Source organism: Seriola lalandi, unplaced genomic scaffold (genome assembly GCF_002814215.2).
Source record: "Seriola lalandi dorsalis isolate HSWRI2012SDOR001 ecotype SW California unplaced genomic scaffold, Sedor1 jcf7180002054408, whole genome shotgun sequence".
In the NCBI taxonomy this organism is placed as follows: domain Eukaryota; kingdom Metazoa; phylum Chordata; class Actinopteri; order Carangiformes; family Carangidae; genus Seriola; species Seriola lalandi.
The window spans coordinates 1,491,880-1,501,038 of NW_019524961.1; the positions used below are offsets into that span (position 1 = coordinate 1,491,880).

The 9,159-nt window shown below is 37.4% G+C and overlaps 1 long non-coding RNA gene across 2 annotated transcripts in view; it reads left to right on the forward strand.

Annotated features, from left to right (window-relative positions):
* The window catches only part of LOC147818902 (uncharacterized), a 14,420-nt gene extending 11,536 nt beyond the window's left edge, over positions 1-2,884 (forward strand). For both annotated transcript variants that reach the window (XR_015437486.1, XR_015437487.1), the window contains one exon: positions 1,062-2,884. This is a non-coding gene — a long non-coding RNA (uncharacterized LOC147818902). The remainder of the gene's footprint in view (positions 1-1,061) is intronic.
* The last annotated feature ends 6,275 nt before the right edge of the window (positions 2,885-9,159 follow it).

Sequence of the window (9,159 nt, forward strand, 5' to 3'; positions counted from 1 at the left end):
CCCCTCCCGCCTGCCTTACCCCTTCCACCCCCCACCTCCTCCTCCTCCCCCTCCTTCTGCCTGGCTACAAACAGGACAGAGAAAAATAAAGCGTGGGAAAAAACACGTTGGTGGCTCAGACAATGATGGTGGGGGTGAGGAGGAAGAGGTGGGGAGGAAAGGAGGAGAGGAGAGGAGGTGTGATGTTGGTGATGTTGGTTGAACAGCTTGTGTCTAGACTGCTTGTTTTGGAGTTTAGTGTTTTTGGGGGGGGTGGGGGGTTATATTTTACTTTGTTGTCTGGGATGATTTTGTGTGTGTGTGTGTGTGTGTGTGTGTGTGTGTGTGTGAGAGAGAGAGAGAGAGTGAGTTTGGTGCCTATGTTATTAGTGTGCCATCTATGAACAATGAATGGGAGCTTACAGTAGAGTGTTAGAAGGCCATACAGTAAACAGTAACACTGCCTGGCTTAGCCCAGAGTGCCACATTGAGTTTGTTCACTCAAAATCCACTTCCAATCCCTCTAAATATTTAACATCTTTAGGAGCTCTAAGTGTGTACAAGAATTACATAAATGCTTTAATATGAGCATGTTTTTTCTAATTGGCTTTGACCAGAAAGCTGACTGTTCCCAAATAATACGGGATATGAGTGCCGCACAGAATACAGGATGTGTTGGATTAATAACTGCGCGTGTAGATGCAGTACTTTTGAGCCTTATTTAACCAGGATACTCTCTTGGGATCTATATCTTTTATTTGTCTCCAGTCCTATAATGTAAATGCAGTAAATTAGAGCCCAGTAGAATAAGAGCAACTGGGGGACTGTATGGATCTAACCGAACGAAAGGCTTACCTCCATACAGTATGCAAATATGCAAACACATATACTGTGTTGCTCCAATTCTGTATTTGTACATGTATAATTAGTAAGGAGCTACCATAAAAACTTTACATATGTGGTTTGGTCTTATAGATGCAAAGTTTGGGAGACAGTAGATTAATGTGATTGTGCTTTATCTGCTTTATCTTGCAACACATTAATGGACTATTTCTAACGTCTCGTCTGTTTCTTCTTTTAAGGTTTCTGATCAGTCTGGAGTCTGGAATCACCTGATCTTTGGACTATGACTTTGAGACCAGTGATGCCCATTTCCCACAGGACTACATCACTGTTAACCGCTGTTGTTAATACTGAAAGACGTTGATCAAATACACTGATTCAAGCAGCCATCTCCGACAACCTGCCAGTGTACAGAGCTAAAACTGTCGGGTCTTGAAACTGATAACGGATACAAAACTGTTGTCAGCTGATACAAAAAAACATCTTTATCTAAAAGATGACAGGACACAAATAAGGAGGAAGAAGACATTGAATGAAGAGGACGAACTGATATTTGGCCATTGTGAGGCTGCAACTGTGAAAGTGAACGACGGCGAGGTGGATTCTTTGTGTGCGTGTTTGTGTGTTGTACACTGTGTTCTCGGGAACTGCTCTGCACAGCTGTTCAGGAAACATCTGCACTAGATTTTCATGTAGGTCAGAGCTTAGATCACACTCTAACACACACACACACACACACACACACACACACACACACACAAGTCAAGCCATAACTGAGATTAATGCACATTTGTGGTTCAAAGTAATTTTAAAAAGAAGGGAAAAAAGGTTATATTGTGACTAAAATAGTAGATGTGGTGTTTTGAACCATTAGTATAATTAGTTCAACAATTTAATCTCCTTAGGTTAGAAAATTTAAATTTATATACAGTATAATAATATTAGTTTCTAATTATTTTAGTTGGTAATAAAATGTATCTATTTGTCTCATGTAAAGCCGGATGTTTCAATCAAATTGTTGACAATCTGTTATGACTGAATTACTTGAAACATTTGAAATTATTTTTCTGATGCAATGTCAAAAATGTTTTCCAGACTTGACAGATCACATATGAACTTTATATCAATTGTTCATAAGATTTGACTCTTTTTGGACAAATGAAGCAGTGAAGAGTACTTTTAAAAAAAAAAATTCATCATCCTGTGGTTTTTTGTTTTTATGTTTTTTTATGTTTCAACGTTTTTCCACATGCTAATTGATTTGGATTGAACGCACTTATGGTAAATATGGTCCTTTGATGAGCTGCACCACATTTTATTCCAGTATTTTGTATTTCATGTACAATAGTTCTTGGATATTTTAGCATAATTTCACAGAAACTTTCAATCTTCATCAATTTGTATTCTATTAACATTGCACTATTTTAAATTGAGAGCAAGTATCACCGCAGGAATTTTTTTATGTTTACATTTTATCTATGCAAAAGAGAATTAGTAGGAGGTGTTAAGTTTGCACTATTTGTACTAGTGTTTGCACATAAATACTGTTGTTATGTTTGCACATTAACAGCTAAATGTACGGGTTTGGTTTAAGTCCACAGTCTGAGAGAAATGTGGTAAATTGTGATATTTTAGTAATGTGCACTATATGAGCACAGGAGCAATGTGTGTTTTAGTTGCAGTAAAGTAGAGGTTAAAAGATGAATTCACTCTTTGCTAGCAGACATATAGTCTTTCCATTGGTTTAATCAGTAGGCTAATTGCACTGTCAGTCTCAGAGACTAAAATCTGGATTTATTCCACATTTCATTTGTCAATCAGTTCCTATGGCGATGTAATACAATTACTTGAATGCATTTTATCAAATGTGGAGAACTTGTGAATATGTGCAATAGATTTGCAGTTTAAATACTGTGTAGATAGGATTGCATTATTATGCACAACAAACTACTGTTTCAGGAGTCTTATTAGCTTGATTTGCACGAGTTACTGTTTGTACTATGCAACTGTTTCTATTTCAGTTAATATAATCAATAAAGGTATTGATGTTTACAATGAGGCAGCAACTGTCCGAAAGTGGATTTATTATGTCTACCTTTATGATCCATTATGTCTTTCTGTGTGTGTTATAGGTCCATTAAGATCAGAACGGCAGCCATGATACAATCAAAGATGAATACTAAGATGATTAACAGTTAAATCTCTATTTAAATCAAATATAATGGATCATTACATTATATCTGCATTTACAAAAGTGCATCATGTTTCCTTCTACACTACCAACATCTTCATCATAAACAACCTATAGGTTTGCCGGCTAACTTATGTGAGCATGAATAATCTACTCAGTTGTGGTTAGCTGAGGTGTAATACTCACAACTATATAAATAAATGTAGAATAAATTGTAGATTTATTAATTGAGTAGGAAACATGTTAAACGTATTTCATTTGACATTGCTAATGTATCAAACAGGTAACAAGTACATGTTAGTCAGGATAACTGAGTCTGTTCGTAAATACTCACACCAAAGGCAGAGCACTTCTGTGGAGAAAGTAACCCATATTTTTCCACTCAGCATAGGCACAGAAAATAAGTGATGCATGTAAAGCATGGGGGTTCATTTACAGAAAGAGACAATGAAAAAAAATGTATATATATTATAAGATGAAGTTTCTTATACATTTTAGATGTGATGTGGATTAATTCCCAGCATGCTCTCCATCGTGGGAATGTAGCAGAAGCCTCTTAATTGCATTAAACTCATAAAACATGATAATACACTAGATGCTTTTAATAATTAAAGTATCAGTATTCGTTTCGAAATCTGTGGTTCTGGCCCTAGTATTACTCGACCACACATTTTGTTAAAATCCATTCAGTGTTGACTGTGACAGTGTGGTTGATGGATGCCATAAAATTAGTTGTTCTGTGGAAGTGAGAACTGTATATTTTGATTTGATGATGATGATGATGATGATTTGATGCCAATTGCAACTCGTTCAAGAGGACTGTAGTTTAAATTACACAGACATATGAGGCTGGAGAATGTTAGATTACATAAACTTGGTATAGTTTATAGTTTATAAATAATGCATCAGATGAGTGTGAGAAATTGTCTGTCAGTGAATTTTAAGATGGACTTCAATGTATTAAGTCTCAGAAACTATTCAGGCTGAGTGGATCCATTAGGACTAAAAGTTTGAGCTGTTTCCACTGAGTTTTCTTGTCTGTTTATTAATTCAGGATCAAGACATGATTGTACAATACAACACTGAAAGTACTATAACTGTACAGGCATGTCACTCACCAACGTATTACACGTAACCCTCATTTGAAATGTCAAGAGGTAGAAAAAGAGCACAACATGCTCATATGACATAATGCAATCACTGATCAATGTTTACACGCACTGTACACTTGCGGAGAAAAATCTGAGTCACATCTGGACAATGTGTTGTGTCTGGGACATTGTGGCACAGCTGCTCTTAAGGAGGTGCAGGGCAGTGGATACAGCTGCGGCTGTGCTGCATGCAGCCACTGGAAGCATCTGGAAGGACAAACTATTCAGCTCACAAACACTCTGAGGCTGAAGGTCGAATCAAGGAAAAGAGGTTTCTGAGCATCAAAAAGGATCTGGAAAAAAACTGTTCAAGCATACAGCAATGTACTGCTCTCTGTCAACTCACGGCATAGGACAGAAATGACAACGACAGAAGTGACTGAGGTTAGTATTAATTTGATGTTTTGGAAATGTTCATCTAATAAGAAGTTTGAATGTTGAGTATTTTGGTCTTTATGCTTCATCAGGCTGTTTTACATGCTCTGATACGTGAAGCTGTCTGTCAGTGAAGGCAGACAGAATAACAAGATTTATAAAACATTATAATATATTTTTTAATCCACTTGTCACAATCAGACCGTCACCTACTGTCAGGAGTGTATGTGCCGACTGCAGCTTCTGCATGACCAGAAACAAAAAGAAGTACTCCGGTTATAACATTAGCGCTACAACAGGCTTGTGCACACTTTACTTGTCACAGTGCTGATGACTGAGCGATCACAATGAAGACTAAGATTTGCTAATGCACAAAGAAAAACATTTTAAAAGCAAAATAAAGATTGAACTTTATGTTTTACTTGTATGTAAAACCCATTTTTGGTTTACTCCCAAAAGTCAGATATGCCTTTTGACATATACACATACAGTCAAATGTTTCTAAGTACAAAATTTTTAACATTTTAATCTGTTCTAAAACATTTCAACTGCAAACCATGAGAACAGATCGGGTGAGGGAAGTTAGCGATAGTTAAGAGTTGAGTTTAAATCATAATCAGTATAATAAAATCACGACTTACAAAGTACGACTCTATTATACTTCGTCGTAGAGTTGATGCTGTGACTGACCACGTTTTAACAAATATGGGATTAGCTGGCTGACCTTTCACTTGCACTCTGCCTTTACAGAGTTACAATTTGAGAGCCTAACAATTAATAGGCACTTTTAAATTAACACTAACACTAAAACACTGAGCAGTCATCGCAGGAGGGCAATGTCAGCTAAGATAGTATTAAAGAGAAATTGCTAAAAATAAAATTTGTGTATATGAACCGATCTAGGAAGGACCAACTATGAGAATTATTCATTCCATGAGCGTTAACAATAATGTTGCATAAAAATCAAAACATTTAGACCCCTCTCTAACGTCAAGATGATTCTTTGAGCTGGTACTTTGTTGTGCTTTAGCCAGTTTTCTGTTTTATATTCATGGGCCATGTCTGTTCAGAACTATTTTGTTTTAGCTATTCCACATAAAAATTAACAACAACAAGGGATCAAACTGCATGTGGCAAAAGGCAGAACAATCTGATTTAAAAAGACCCAGCAGATCTCCTAGTGTGAAAAACACGTGGTCCTTGTATCAGCTGTACAAATTATACAGTACACAGGCCTAATTACAGTCTATTTATAGTGTCACTGTCCATTTTTACCAATATATTTCTCAGTTCACTTATTTTGTAACATAAAAAGGTATTTACAATGAATTTAAAATGACACTGCTTGAGATTTAAACAAATAATAACCTTTAGGTTGTCCAAACCCTTTTAACTGGCAGTGCTTTAGCAGTGTAGAGATTGACTTTAAAGTAAAAGATAAATCCTGAATGAATGTGAGAAGGGCCATATGACAGGTAGGCCCTCTGCTGCAGCCAGCGCGGCAGACCGGCCTCCAGACAGCAGGAAAGTTACGGGAACCGTCTGATTATAATGGAATCAATAACAAAACAATAGCTCATGTCTGGGAGGAAAATCGTGGGAAGTGCCGCCGAGGGCCTGATTAGCATTCTGTACTGCGAGTCCCCGCAGGCCGTCTCCTGGAGCCCCCCGACCCAGAAGTGAAGAATGGCTGTGCGGGAGGGGAGGGGGCAGAGATGGAAGAGAGGTTGCAGAGGGCCAGACGGGGGATGCGGAAAGTCAAGGAAAACAGCTTCACAAAGACGGGCATGGTGCTGAGGAGGGGGAGTAGTGGGAGGTGCTGGAGGGTTTGACACTGCCACCGTGAAATCAGGCAGTGTGAGGGAACTGGGTTCAAGTTCAACGGCAAATCCTTGCCTGCATGTTGAGGTGATGAAGACAAAATGTCTCCCGAAGAATCCTGTCTGACTAACTAGCTCGGTCTAAATTTACCTGTTACTGGTGCAAATCACAGAGAACAACTTTTCTGAGAGGAGAGTAAATTTGATTTAAAATGTATTTTAGCACAGAGGACTGTTAACTAAAATTCAGATACACTATTGACAATTAAAAGTAGGGCTGCAACTAACGGCTATTCATGATAAATAGATTAATCATGTAGGAGGTAAATTGTCAGAAATCCTGAAAATAGCCAGTCAGAGCATCCTAAAGCACAAGTTGCTGTCTTCAAATAGCTTGTTTTGTCAAACTGTCTAAAACCCAATGATATTGAATTTACTGCCACATAAGAGAGAAACAAGGAAGGAAATTATCACAAGGTGAAAAGCTGGAACTTGGGAATGTTCAGTAATTTTGCTAAAGAAAAAAAAAAGAGAAAGATAAGCTATACTGTACTATTACTATACTGTAAATTTACTGCAGATGACAATGTTGCTACAAATTTCCTTTATGGTTTCCAGTGCATCTGAGCCAGTCAGCAATTCAGAGAAACAAACACTGAAGTAATGTGAAATGTTCACTCTTCTGTACTTCTTATTCAATCAGCCACTGTCAGATTATAAAATTGCCAAAAGAATGAATTTCATTTAAGCGAAGTTCTTGTAAGGATGATTGTCTGTTTAAACAGGATTTATCATTTCAGTTCTGTTGTTAAATGAAAAAAAGGAGCTGAAGTGGTAGAAAAATGTGCATTTGGTAATCACAATAGGATATCAAAAATGTATAGTTTGGATATTAGCGAAAAAACCTATTAGCACTTGTATCAAAAACTTGGATACCCTTCCCCGGTGGGAATATGCTGCATTACTCATGAAGCAAACATTCAGTGTAAAAAGCTGTTTAGACTCTAAACACCTATGTGAACGTAATTGACTATAAAGGGTGCTGACTGCCAGTTGTTTTCGATTTTCTTTTCAGTCAAGCAATATGATGGTAAGAATTAAAAAAATTAAAGTTAATTCAAATGAAGAAATAGCCTAGTGTTGAAAAATCTTTTCATCTTGGAAACTGCCTATTTTATACTTATCATCATATTTATCATATATATTCACTAATTAGATTCTAGAGGCAGACGGCAAAGTCTATTTGTGCGACAATTCTTACTATTAATCTATCTAATGCATGGTATATAACATGCCATTTATCAGGGCAACAAATTGTGAAAAACAAACACACCCAAGAATACTGAATAAATAAATTAAGGTCCTCGTTTGAGGTCAGAAATTATGTGTGACATGAAGAGATCTGACCTCGGGGCAGATGGACAATGGTCACTTCCTCCCTAATTTAACACCTCTCTACACACAATTGACTGTTTGAATTTGTGTGTGTGTGTGTGTGTGTGTGTGTGTGTGTGTGTGTGTGTATGTGTGTGTGTGTGTGTGTGTGTGTGTGTGTGTGTGAGGCATGGGAGAGCGCATAGGGAGGAGGTTGCTCTGTGTGACCCTTTTCAATGGCCTTTTAATTCCACAAGTTGTTTGACCTTTGATCCCTTTGATTGTCGTTCTGTGTCCTCGTAGGCCTCAGGGATTTCTTACACCTGTGGCATCGTCCTGTTTAGTTTTCATAGTGACACACCCTCCTGATCTAACACCATTAATTCCTTAATCAGTCAGTGGTAGAAAATTAATAATCAGATCCTTTGCTTAAATTAAAGTGCCGATACAACTATGTAAATATAGTCCAAGTAAAAGTCCTGCATTCAAAATCCTGCTTGAGTAAAAACACATTAGTATTATTTTCTAAACATATTTACATTTATTTTTCGGATGTTTTATCTAATCTCTGCTCTTGTGTGAAATATTGGACCATCTTAACTCTTCGGGCCTCAAACTGTGATTCAAATGAAACCATCTAAGAAGCTTAGAGGGTAAATGGAATCACCTCAAAGACATCTGAAAGGTGACAAAGCACTGAGGGGTCACAAGTCAAAAAAGTTGGGAACCACTTTAATCTTTAACAATAGAGTCAATTTTATGTTATGAACATATGTTTTCTTCAGGTAAAATCTTAATTTGAAAAGTTACTGTATCTACATGCGTCACATAAATGTAATTGAGTAAAAAGGAGAATATTTCTCTCTGTATTGTAGAGAAGTAAAAAGGAGCATAAAATGGAAATGAGTAAAATGCAAATACCTCGGGACTGTACTTAAGTAGTGCAAAAAACAAAAACACAAAACACTGTAAATTTACTGTTTTGAAGTAAAGCTGTTGCGATTTCACTTTTTATCCTTCGCAAATCTTGACTGTTCAGCTTGTTTGTGGTTTTCAGAGCATCTGAGGTCATTTAGCCTGAATACTATGAGAGGGAATTTGATTTCTTCAGTCTTTGTTTTCACCAGAGTTTTAGGAAATGTGCAATGTCAAGAACAGGCTCCTCGGTTCATTCCTAAACTGCAGAACAGGGGTCAAGGATGGATAAAGAGGTTGTTGACCTGCTGGTTTGCTAAGTTTAACCTCTTGGCCTCCTTTCTGATGAGAGCTCAGAGGTCGTGAAGGGGTCGAGGAGAAGTCTTCCACGGACAGCCAGACAGGAGGGCGAAGTGTGTCATCCATCCGCAATGGGCCATGGAGATTTATTTCCACACACGTGCACTAAAACAGACACATATTCTAACCTAACAGCTCATTTTTAAAGATA